Genomic DNA, 12370 nt, shown 5'->3' with positions numbered 1-12370 from the left:
CTTAACCCATTGAGCCACCCAGGCGCAACCCCCACCAAGCCTTCTTTAATCTAGAACAATTATCCAATCTTTCCTTGACCTTCACAGTCTTGACAGTTTGGAAGACTATAGGTCTGCAGTTGATTATGTTTTCCAAAAATGATGACAACAATATTCCTAGTCCCACATGTTCTTCCAGAACCTTCTTACTACTTTCCATCGAGAGGTGGAGTCTATTTCCCCTCTCCTTGAACTTGAATGTGGTTGTTCCTTCTTGAGTCACTAGAGTATAGCAGAAATTATGCCATGTAACCTCTGAGGCTAAGTCATAAAAGGATATGGTTTTTCCCTGTTTCTTTGTATATATATTTGTGTGTGTGTGTATATATATATATATATTTTTTTTTCCCTTTCTATCTCCCCAATTACCCTTGGAACCCAGCCAAGAGGCTGCGTGGGAAGACCACATACAAGTGTTTCTGCCAGCACCCCCAGTCAGAGTCTCAGCTAACCGTCAGCATCTACACCAGGCAGGAAAATGAAGGAGCCTCTAGAAATTTCCAGCCCTCAGGCTTGGAGAATTCTGAGACCTGCACATCATGGAAGAAAAATAAACCGTCCCTTTTGTGCCCTTTGTGAATTCCTAGCCCACAGAAACCATGAGCATAATAAAGGATTATTTTACACCACTGAGTGTTGGGGTTATTTGCAACCACTGTAACCAGAACAAAATTTTATTTTTTTATAAAAAATAAAATTTTATTTTTTTATTTGATTTTTTTATTTTTATTTTTGATTTTTTTAATCCTTTAATTTCTAGTTATCCAGCGTCAGATCTGTTTTTTAATATTTCTATTTTTTAAAATATCACCCCAGAGGTGCCTGGGTGGCTCAGTTAGTTAAGCCTCTGACTTCAGGTCATGAGTTCAGGGTCCTGGGGTGCAGCCCACCGCCATCAGTCTGTGCATTCAGTAGGGAGTCTGCTTCTCCCTCTGCCTCTACCCCACCCTCTTCTTGTGCATGCATGCACTTTCTCTGAAATATATAAATAAAATATTTTTAATTAATTAATTAAATGTCCACTCAGATTCAAACACTTTAAAATACAGTGTGGACCACACAATGACTTTTTAGATAGACCACCGAAAACACAATCCATGAAAGAAAAACTCATTCAGTTGGAAAGGACTTCATTAAAATTAAAGTTGTTGTGTGAAAGACGCTGTTAGGAGAATGAGAAGACTAGCCATGGACTGGGAGAAAATATTTGCAAAAGACACATCTGATAAGGGGCTTGTATCCCAAATACACAGAGAACTCTTAAACCCCCACAATAGGAAAACAAACAGCCCAGGAGAGGTGGGGGATGGGGTAGCAATGGCGGACGGTAAGGAGGGCTCGGGGTGCAATGAGCGCTGGGTGTTACATACAACGGATGAATAACTGAACTCCACCTCCGAAACTAATGAGGCAGTATATATGTTCATTAATTGAATTTAAATAAAATAAGTAAAAAAAAAAAAAACTAAAAATGGACAAGAGGTCTGATCAGATGCCTTACCAACAAGAATAAACAGATGGCAAATAAGTATATGAAAAGATGCTCCACATCCTCTCCCATTTGTGAATTGCAAGTTAAACCGATAATGATAATACCAGTAGACTGGCTAGTTGACGAGAATGAGATACTGTCAGAATGGGTAAAATCCAAACTATGGACAACCCCGAAGTCTGGTGAGGATGTGGAGAAAACAGGAAATCTCATTCACTGCTGGTGGGAATGCAGAATGGTACCGCCATTTTGGAAGACAGTTCAGGAATTTCTTTTTTGTTTTTTTAAAGATCTTATGTATTTGAGAGAAAGAGTAAGTGAGAGAGAGAGAGAGAGAGAGAGCGCGCAGAGAGGGAAGCAGACTCCTTTGCAATGCAGGGAGCCCTGCTGGAGGCTTGATCTCAGGTCCTGGGATCATGACCTGAACCGAAGGCAGACGCTTAAATGATTGAGCTCCTAGGTATTTACCCAGATGAGCGGAAAATTTGTGTGTGTACAAAAACCCACACAAAGATGTTTATAGGTACTTTATTCATAACTGCCCCAAACCAGAGGCAACCAAGGTGAACATCAATAGATGAACAGATAAACTGTGGTACCTACAGACAATGGATTAATATTCAGCAATTTAAAAAAATGAGTTAACAAGCCATGAAAATACATGGACGAAACTTAAGTGTTTAATCACTGTAAAAGGAGCCAACCTGAGGGACACCTGGGTGGCTCAGTTAAGCATCTGCCTTTGGCTCAGGTCATGATCCCAGGGTCGTGGGATTGAGCCCTGCATTGGGGGAGAGGGGGTATCCCTGTTCAGCAAGAAGCCTGCTTTTCCCTCTCCCCCTGCTTGTGTTCCCTCTCTCACTTTCTTTCAAATAAATAAATAAAATCTTTTTTATTTTTTAAAGGCAGCCAACTTGAAAAGGCTATATGATTCCAGCCATATGACATCCTAGGAAAGGAAAAACCGTGGAGACAGTAAGAAGATGAGTGGTTGCCAGGGATTCAGGAAGGGAGGGATGATGGGTGAACCACAGAGATTTTTAGGACAGTGAAACTATTCCATACGATCCTATATGAGTGGATCCACGTCCTTATACATTTGTCCCAATCTATAGAATATGCTACACAAAGATGAACCTGAATGTAAATAATATACTTTGTTAATAATCATGCATCCATACTGGTTCATAAATTACAACAAAGGTACCACACTAATGCAAGACGTTGATAACAGAGGAAACTTTGGGGGAGTAGTAATTAATATAAGAACTCTGTACTTTCTGCACCATTTTTCTGTAAACCTAAAATTTCTCATTTAAAAGAAGTCTATTTATCTAAAACAAACAAACAGTGTGCATCAAATATGCCATCTCTTAAGGATCAACATTTAGTATACTTTGTTTAAGAAAAAATGAAGGAGGGGCGCCTGGGTGGCTCAGTGGGTTAAGCCGCTGCCTTCGGCTCAGGTCATGATCTCAGGATCGAGGGAGCTTGCTTCCTCCTCTCTCTCTGCCTGCCTCTGCCTACTTGTGATCTCTGTTTGTCAAATAAATAAATAAAATCTCTAAAAAAAAGAAAAAAGAAAAAAAATGAAAGAACTACTATGTGCAGATGACACCCATTTTCAGGGAAAAAAAAAATATATATATATATAATAAGTGGCCATTACAGTAATTAATGGTTGAGTCAAGACGAGAATTTAGGCCTCTTTGTCCAAGTTCTTTCCAACCCACCTTGCTGCCGAAGGTAAGTCTTAAATAAAATCGGGTTTGCTCTGAGCTGTATGCTATTACAGGAAAAGCTCCCACTTAAAAGAATGAGCACCATCTTCAAAAATGAACTGAGACCAATCCTAATAAAACACCAATACAACGATCAGTACGATCAAGAATGCCTTCCCATGACCAGCTCCGGGGGGGTGTATCCTGGCCCCTGAGTAATCCCACCCTAATATGACATGTTCTCCTAAGGTTGGTGTGAGAAACACAGCTGGCAACGACCTCAGAAACAGTCATTTTTCTTTCTATGCCTTTCTCTAGGAATCTTGATAACTCATAAAAATGAATCATGACCCTTAAGCCATTTCAGAGGGAAGAGCGTAGCTTTTGTTTTAGGATAACAAAGCTTTGGTGCATGCATATACATTTAATATCCCTTTTGTGTGTGTGTGTGTGTGTGTGTGTGTGTGTGACCACATTGATCTACTTTTTAAGAAATTACAGCAAATTTTTTTTTAAAGATTTATTTATTTGTCAGAGAGAGAGCGAGCAAGAGCGAGCACAGGCAGACACAGTGGAAGGCAGAGTCAGAGGGAGAAGCAGGCTCCCTGCGGAGCAAGGAGCCCGATGTGGGACTCGATCCCAGGACGCTGGGATCATGACCTGAGCCGAAGGCAGCTGCTTAACCAACTGAGCCACCCAGGCGTCCTGAAATTACAGCAAATTTGTGGAGAATAAAACACCAATCCTTTATATAGGGCCAGGGCTTTAAAAAAGAAAAAATGTTCTTAAAAAAGAACATTTATGGGGGGCTACCCTCCCCTCCCCATTATTTTGCATCAAAACAATGGTAAATTTCACTGTGCCCATTTACAGATGAGGAAACAGAAGTTCAAAGGGACTTAGCCAAGTCCCTACAGTAGAGTGTAATACAAATTTATGGCTTGGTCTCCAAGAGTCTACTCTTCATCACCTACCTTACTGTCTTTCTAATCAATTCATTAGCAAAAGACCTGCACACGGGCCAAAGCAAGATGTTGCCCAGCCCCAAATTTTCTGCCCGCCCTCCACCCCCTCGGGAGCCAGCCTGGCAAATCAGAAATCCTTTGGACCCTCACTACTCAAGGTGTGGGTCTGAGGTTTCACAACATCAGCATCCCCTGGGAAGCTGCTGGGAAGTGTAGAATTTCAGGCCCCACACCACTGAATCAGAACCTGGCGTTCTAATAAGGCCCCAGGTAATTCACAGGGACTCTGAAGTCTGAGAAACTCTGGGACAGACACTCAACCCTTCGGGTAAGGCATGCTTTCCAGTCGGAACTACCCTTTCAAGGGAGCATCGGAATTTGAGAGGCAGTTTGGGCCACACAGCTAATACCATCAAATTAGCTTGCTGCTTTGTTTAGCGGGGAAGAGCGGGCATCTTCTGGCAGGAAACAGAGACAGTGTGCAGGGAGGCTGGGTGCTTGAAGATTAACTCCATCAAAACTGCTAGAAGAGTGTGGGGAAGCTTAATGCGCGAGGGTAGCGCTAGGACGGAGGTGAGACGCCATCGAAGGACTAGACAGCAAGCAGGGGGTGCCTTGGCGGCTAAGCGTCTGCTTTTGGCTCAGATCATGATCCCAGGGTCTTGGAATCGAGCCCGCATGGGGCTCCCTGCTCTCCGGGAAGCCTGGTTCTCCCTCTCTCACTCCCCCTGCTAGTGTTTTCTCTCCATCAAATAAACGAACAAAATCTTTAAAAAAAAAAAAAAAAGACGGCAAGCAGGCCAGGAACAACCACTTCCTATATTTGTCTACAAAACACTAGATTCCGTCATTTGTGTGCGATCAGATGGCCGGTAGATGGATGGCCTCCTACTTGTCCTTCCTATCCACCCCCGCCCCCAAGGCTGGTGGAGCAGGACGCTCAGCCCGCGCCCCCGACGAACTAGAACGCCAGAACCGAGCACTTCAGCGGCCACCGCAAGATCGAACTTCCCCGCGCGCCGGGGCGGGGCGGGGCAGCGGGAGCGGCCTACCGTGCAGCCGGTGCGCGTTTCTATCCCTGAGAAGGTATCTGCGCACCTCCACCGTGAAATGCGGCTGTTTTCAGATTGGGGGGCGGGATGGGTAGAACGCGATGTGCAAATCTCAGATGGTGTAAAATGAGAAATCGTACAGGGACAGACTTTTTTTTTTTAACTGATTATATATTTGGCTAATAAAGAGATAGCCCTTCAAACCTTGCTTTAACGGTAGAATAGGGTTAAAATAAATATTTACGTTTTCGGGAAGTGGGCCTAATTAACATAAACTCTTAAGTAAATAGTAGTACCGAGGGAAATCGGATACGTAGGGGGTAAAAAGACGGGATCGGAGAAGGAAGCTTCGCCCACCGTGCCTTTAAGTGCCCCGGGAGGGAGAGCGCTACTGCCAGCTTCTCTCGTTCTGGAGTCTGGAAAGGGCCCCCGCTGGTTTTGCGGCTCTGAGGCTCCAGTCGGAGAGACAAGGCGCGGGAGGCTGGGTCGGCTCTGCGCGCCCCCCGCCCGGCTCCCCCGCCGCCTCCCCGGGGCCCGGGCGCTCGCAGCCACCGCCCCGGCGCCGGCTGCCGTCAACGGCGCGAGGTGTCGGGTTGCGGCCGGGCGCAGGGCCACAACGGGAGGCTGCTGGAGTGACAGTGACGACCCCCAGGTCGAAGGACAACTGCCCTTCCCCCACACGCACACACACCAGTCCCCAAACAGCCGCGGGGCAAGCAGCAGGAGGCGGGGCGCGACGCTGGGACGCGGACCTCAACCCGGCTGTGGACAACGGGTCCAGAAGGAAGCGGTCCCTAGGGAAAGCGGCCGCCACGGTCTCGCCCTTCGAAGAAATGCCGAGTGAGGTGGCCACCATTTCAAAGCGGTCCCTGAATTTTTTTTGTACCATTCCTGACAGCATCCTATTGTTGGCCGCGTCGCAGAACTTCGCCATCAGGCCACCAGCACCCTCCCCTCTGCGGGTCTAAGGCCAAAGCCCTGGCCTCCGGCTCTTCTCCGGGCCTCCTGTTTCTAGAAATCTACAGGGTTGCGATCTGAACTGGGAGGAGGGCGTGCGCGGGAGCCGGGCCGTTTGTTTGGGCTTCTGTTAGGTTCCTATTTTCTCCAGGGTCGGAGGAAGCTAATTAGTGCAAGCCCTGGCCTGGGAGTGGGATGGGCACCCCCGGTCACGGGAGGAAAGCTACAGGTGACGCAACTAGACCTCGCAAACTCCATATGCTAGAGTCGGAAGCCACCCGCTCCGTGGACTTCTGGACGTCATTCTGGACAGCTCCAAGGTAGTGTACCACAAGGTAGTACCACAAGGTACTGTGGCCTTCAAGAACTCAGCTCTGGAACTCTGCCCGACTGAATAGGCAAAGAACATAGGCTCTCCAGCCTTAGTTTCCCCAACTGTAACGTGGAACGTCCAGCTCAAACGGTCAGGAGTGGGATTAAAAGACTTAACGTTCACATCTATAAAGACACCAGAACAACACCAGGCACGTATAAAAACTATTAGCAGGAGTTGAAGAGCAAGTTTCTCTAAGATTTATAAAGTAAAGGTGTCATTTTCCTACAGAGCATTTGTCCATGTTTCAGTGTGTATTTCAAAATATGTACTTTAAGGTATAGCTACTCTGTTAAAATGATAATAAATGAAATCTACATGTGAAAATGCAAGCTGTGGGTAAGTTTTAAAAACATATTTTTGCTGCCACTAACCGATTATCTTTTTTATTTATTTATTTTTTTTACTTACATTTTTTAAAATTTTAAAAAATCAAATCATCAGAGCGCCTGGTGGCTGAGTGGGTTAAAGCCTCTGCCTTCCGCTCAGGTCACGATCCCAGGATTCTGGAATCGAGCCCCGAGCCCCGAGTCGGGCTCTCTGCTTGGCAGGGAGCCTGCTTCCTCCTCTCTTTCTGCCTGCCTCTCTGCCTACTTGTGATCTCTCTCTGTCCAATAAATAAATAAAATCTTTAAAAAAAAGAACAGGCCAAATTTAACTACGGTATATTGTTTAGGCATGCATCCTTGGGTAATAAAAAAATATATATGGCAAAGAAATGAACACTGTAAAAGAAGTCAGGATAGTGTTTGCTGGTAGGAGAGAGGGAATGGGAGACGTCTATGATCCCGAAGTGACTGGCAAGAGCTCCTGAGAGAGAGTCTGTCCTGGCTGGCTATTATCCTAGTGTTTGTTTTACAATTGATTAGGCTTGACACGTTTTTAAATACACTTTTGGGGGCATGTTTTTATATCCACCCCCCACAATGTAAAAATGATATTGACTGTCTGAGGCAGGATTTGGGGAGGAGGTTCCCTAATTTCTGTGAAAGGATGGGGGAGTGAGAAGATAAAGTCTTGCTATTTTCAGCTAGGCACAATATAGCAAAATATCCTCACATTGTGGACATCACATGATTTCCTAGTGGAGATTCCTTAAGTCTCACTTGAATTCTGTAGGAAAGAGGAGTAATTTCTCTTTAATTTGATTGCAATGAACCTATCAAGCCTTAGCCTAAAAGAGCACCTCAATTTTTTAAAAAAGAGATTTTATTTATTTATATGACAGAGAGAGACACAGTGAAAAAGGGAACACAAGCAGTGGGGAGTGGGAGAGGGCAAGATGGCAAAGCAGGCTTCCTGTTGAGCAGGGAGCCGGACCCAGGACCCTGGAACCATGACCTGAGCTGAAGGCGGATGCCTAAGGACAGAGACACCCAGGTGACCCAGCACTTCAATTTTATTTTAAAGCAGCTCACCGAGTAAAAAAGTTAATTATTGCTTTGCATTGACTGAATAAGTCCCTATTCTAAAGATTTTATTTATTTGACACAGAAATCACAAGTAGGCAGAGAGGAAGGGGGGGGGTGGTGGTGGGATGTGAGAATGGGGGAAGCAGGCAGGCTCTCCTCTGAGCAGAGAGCCCCATGCAGGGGTCCATCCCAGGACCCTGAGATCATGACCTGAGCTGAAGGCAGAAGCTTAACCCACTGAGCCACCCAGGCACCCAGAGTCCCTATTCATGTGCATTTTGAGTTACGAGGCCAGCTGTCTGTCCATCCTTTGGGTCCAGAGGTTCCATCCTCTGACCCAGGAGAACCCTAGATGGAGACTCTCCAAGTCATTCCTCTCTCTTTCCAAGGGAAACTTCAGCTAAGGGGACTGCTTAACAGCAGCCTTATTACTAGGAATGTACCGATTTGCCAGGAGAGAACTCTGTAGCAAAATTACAAAAGGACGGGGAATCAGAAAATGTAGAAGGTGGGCTCCCAGCAAGGCAGAATTTACTAGATGAGTTGATTTTTTTTTTTTTTTAAGATTTTATTTATTTATTTGACAGAGATCACAGGTAGGCAGAGAGGCAGGCTCCTTGCTGAGCGAACAGTACTCTTCTCTCAAAGCCAGATAAAGCGGACTCTGGAGCTCCAGGATAGCCCCTGGCATATCCCGGGCAATTCTCAGCCGCGGGGGTGGGTGGGGGGGCGGGGGGCAGGGTGTCCCACCCGCCGCGCTAGGGGTCCGGTTGAGCCTGGAGGGTGGGGAGGGGGTGTGGCCATCCCTGCTGCTGGCTGCAACCTCCAAGCCCAAAGGCAGCTTCCTTCCAGCCCCCGTAGCCCTTTGTAGGCCAGGGAACTCTTTGGGAACCAGGATTGTGGCCCATCCAAAGCCCACTCTCGTTACTTCTTCAGGCTTTTGCTTCTCTCCCACGGGATCATCTCCAAAACTGAAGTCTCCCAGGAGACAAGGAGGAGGAGGAGCCCCAGGAGAGAAGGAGCCTGGTGGTGAGCGGTGCCTAGAGGCAGACGAGCACCCAGAACTTAGTGCTTTGGGACAAGCTCCAGGGGATGGGCGCGGCTGGTGGGAGCGGGCTATGCTAAGGAAATCCCGTAGTGGTTTATATTTTTCTACCCGGGTCTGCCACCACACGCCGCCTTTCTGAAGAACTAATGTCTTCCTCTCCCTCTCTTCCACAAACATACTTCTTTTGCCCAGAGAAGAATCTGAGAGGCATGGAGCACACTTATTAGAGGAATATTTTTAGCAATAGCACTTAAAGGGAAAACCTGGAAGAAACCTATATATCCCACAAAAGATATGCAGCTTTAAAAATCGGTACATATCCATAGAATAAAATATACAGTCATATTACAATTATACAGTATATACAGTCGATATACAGGATAAACAGTCGCTCATATCACATTATAGAAGAAGTTTATGATATGCAAAATTTTTCATAATATAACGTTAAGAGAAAAGCAAGTTAGAAAACCGCACATCCAATCCAATCCCTATTTCTTTAAAGGGAGTTTATTACACATATATGAAAAAGCGTAAATGGAGAAAAATTTTTCTGCGAGTAATTAGGAGATCTTAGGTTTTGTGCGTACTTCTTTATTTTCCGTTGTTTTTGTTGACTGCATGCTATTTTAAGAATCTAGCTACGTTTGAAAAAAGCAGGGAGGGATTCAAGAAGTTTACAAACCTACTGTGGCTTGTTGAGTGCGGGGAGGGGTTTGTCATCAAGGCTGGTACCCAAGTTATCAACAAGCGGAGGCCAGAGCTACATCCCTAGAAAACTAAGTTCAGGCAATTTCTGGTAAAAGCAAAACAAAACACTGCTGCTTCCTGTTTCCAGAACATGGGAATTTGCCTTTCTAATCTTAATTGTCCAAATACCAAACCCACATAGCACCAAGATCTGGTGCTGCCCAGAAAGGTACAAAAGAAGGAATCAAATAAATGTCCTCCTTATTCTAGTTATTCTGTTTTTTCTGCTCAGCTTCGTCCATCTGAATAAATGCACTCCCTACGAAATGAAAGCTAACCCCAGTATTTACTATACCCAAAGGTTGTTTGACACCCTGCCACCCTTGAGAGAAAAATACCTAATCTTGCAGGGCTACAGTCTAGAGCCTGGAGCCTCCCCTTTCCTGACCTTCCTCCCCTTCCGGGGGACAGCCTCCTCCCTCAGGCCTCTCCTCCAACTCTCCAAGGCTGGTCCTGGCATCCAGATAAGCAGTCTCTCCCTCCCTCCCACCCTCCCCTCCCCCTCCTCCGCCACCTACCCTCCTCCCTCCCTCTCTCCTCTTTTTCGTGTCTGTCCCTCTCTCCATCTCCTGGAAGCCCAGTCAGAGGGCTTAGCCAGCACAGGCAGCAGTCACCTTTGAGCTCTGCTCAGCTGTCCGGTTTTAGATCTAAAGTCATTTTTGTCACTTTACCTGACAACAGAGTTGCATTTTACATCCTTTCTGTTCCTTCTTGCTTCATCTACTTCCTCCAGGTGGTTTCCAGGCCAAATGCCCAGTCTGGTGTTTATGCCTTTTCTCTCTGATCTCTCTTCTGGTTCCTTCACGTCCTTCAATCTGTTTTCCTGCGGCTTTTTTTATATTGAAATTTTTCTAATTTACAGAAAAACAAAGAGCAGTACAGTGAATATACACATATCCTTCCTTTAACTATTCCACCAACCACTGGTAACCCTTACCATTCTGTCACATGTGAACGTTTATGGGCATGAATTCATCCCAAACACTTCGAGCAAAACCACTCTCCTGTGATCATGTCTAAGAAACTCACATTAATTCCGCCATAACATCAAATACGGGTGCAAACTCAAACCTTACCCCATTGTTCCAAAAATATCTTTTACAGCTTCTTTCTTACTCAGTATCCAGTGGAAGTGCTGAAATGTACTTGAAATGTACTTGCTGAAAAGTACTGAAATGTACACCAAATGTAATCTGGTGTTAATGCCTCTTTCTTGTCTTTTAATGGAGAACAGCCCAGCACATTCTTTTTTTTTTTTTTTTAATGACAGTGACTTTTTTGTAGTCTTTAGATCAGTTGGTTTGTACATTTTTCCTGCTCTGAATTCCTGACCGCTTAACCTTTGGGTTGCCTGAGAATTTGGTTTTGGACTTCTTTTCTTCTCTATTTACATGCATGCCTTTGGCAATTTCATCCAGGAGTGTGGTTTTGGATAGCTTATGTATCCCAAATGTATCTTCTCAGCCTGGGCCTGTCTCCTAAACTCCTGACCCCATCTGCTTCCTACTGGTCTCACAGACATTTTAGGTTTCATAACTGAACTCCTGGTCTTCTAAAAATTTCCTCTGCCTACAGTCCACTTTTGAATTGATGCAACTCTACCTCTCCATTTATCCAAGCCAGAAAAAACTTAGAATCATCCTTGATTCTGTGTCTCACAGTGTCTTACACTCCACATGCAGTTGTCTGGAAACCCTGTTCACTCAACCTTCAGAATATACTGGGAATCTGGGGTGCCTGGGTGGCTCAGTGGGTTAAGCCTCTGCCTTCCGCTCAGGTCATGATCCCAGGACCCTGGGATAGAGCCCCACATTGGGCTCTCTGCTCAGCAGAGAGCCTGCTTCCCTCTCTTTCTCTCTGCATGCCTCTCCATCTACTTGTGACTTCTCTCTGTCAAATAAATAAATAAAATCTTAAAAAAAAAAAGAATATACTGGGAATCTGACCAGTTTCCCCCACCTCCTTTCCTTCCTCCCGATCCCTGTCTCTATCTGTGGTCTAGATTTCCAGCTAACAAGTCTTCCTAACATCTCTGCCCCAGCCTAGTCTGAACACAGAAACCACGCAGCTCCTTTACAAACTCAAGTCCCATTATAGTACTCCTCTACTCAAAACCTTCCAATGTGCTGTTTCCCTCAAAAATAAAAGCCAAAGTCCTTCACTAGCCTCGAAAGGCCCTGTTACCTCTCTGACCTCATGTCTAGGCACCCCTCTGCCCCCTCCCTTTCTTTCCTGCCACGCCACCTGTTCTCAGCACACCAAGCCTGATCCTGACTCAAGGTCTTTGCACTAGTTGTGCACGCGCCCTCCAGATCCGCGGGACTCACTCCCTCGCCCACCTTGGGCCCTTGCTCAAGTAGCATCTTCTGAAAGAAGCCTATTTCCAACACCCTTCTCAAAATTGCAATGGCCCCCCTGTGCGTGCCAGTTCACACACACTCAAGCACACTTCTGATCCTTTTACATATTTGTTTTCTTCATACCTATTTCCTGCATATTGTATATCACCTTCTTTTTAAAAAGGATTTTATTTATTTAACAGAGAGAGTGAGAGCATGTGT

The sequence above is a fragment of the Mustela putorius genome, unplaced genomic scaffold (assembly GCF_011764305.1).
Source record: "Mustela putorius furo isolate JIRA1106 unplaced genomic scaffold, ASM1176430v1.1 tig00003937_pilon_pilon_pilon, whole genome shotgun sequence".
Classification (NCBI taxonomy): domain Eukaryota; kingdom Metazoa; phylum Chordata; class Mammalia; order Carnivora; family Mustelidae; genus Mustela; species Mustela putorius.
This window is presented reverse-complemented; position numbering follows the sequence as displayed.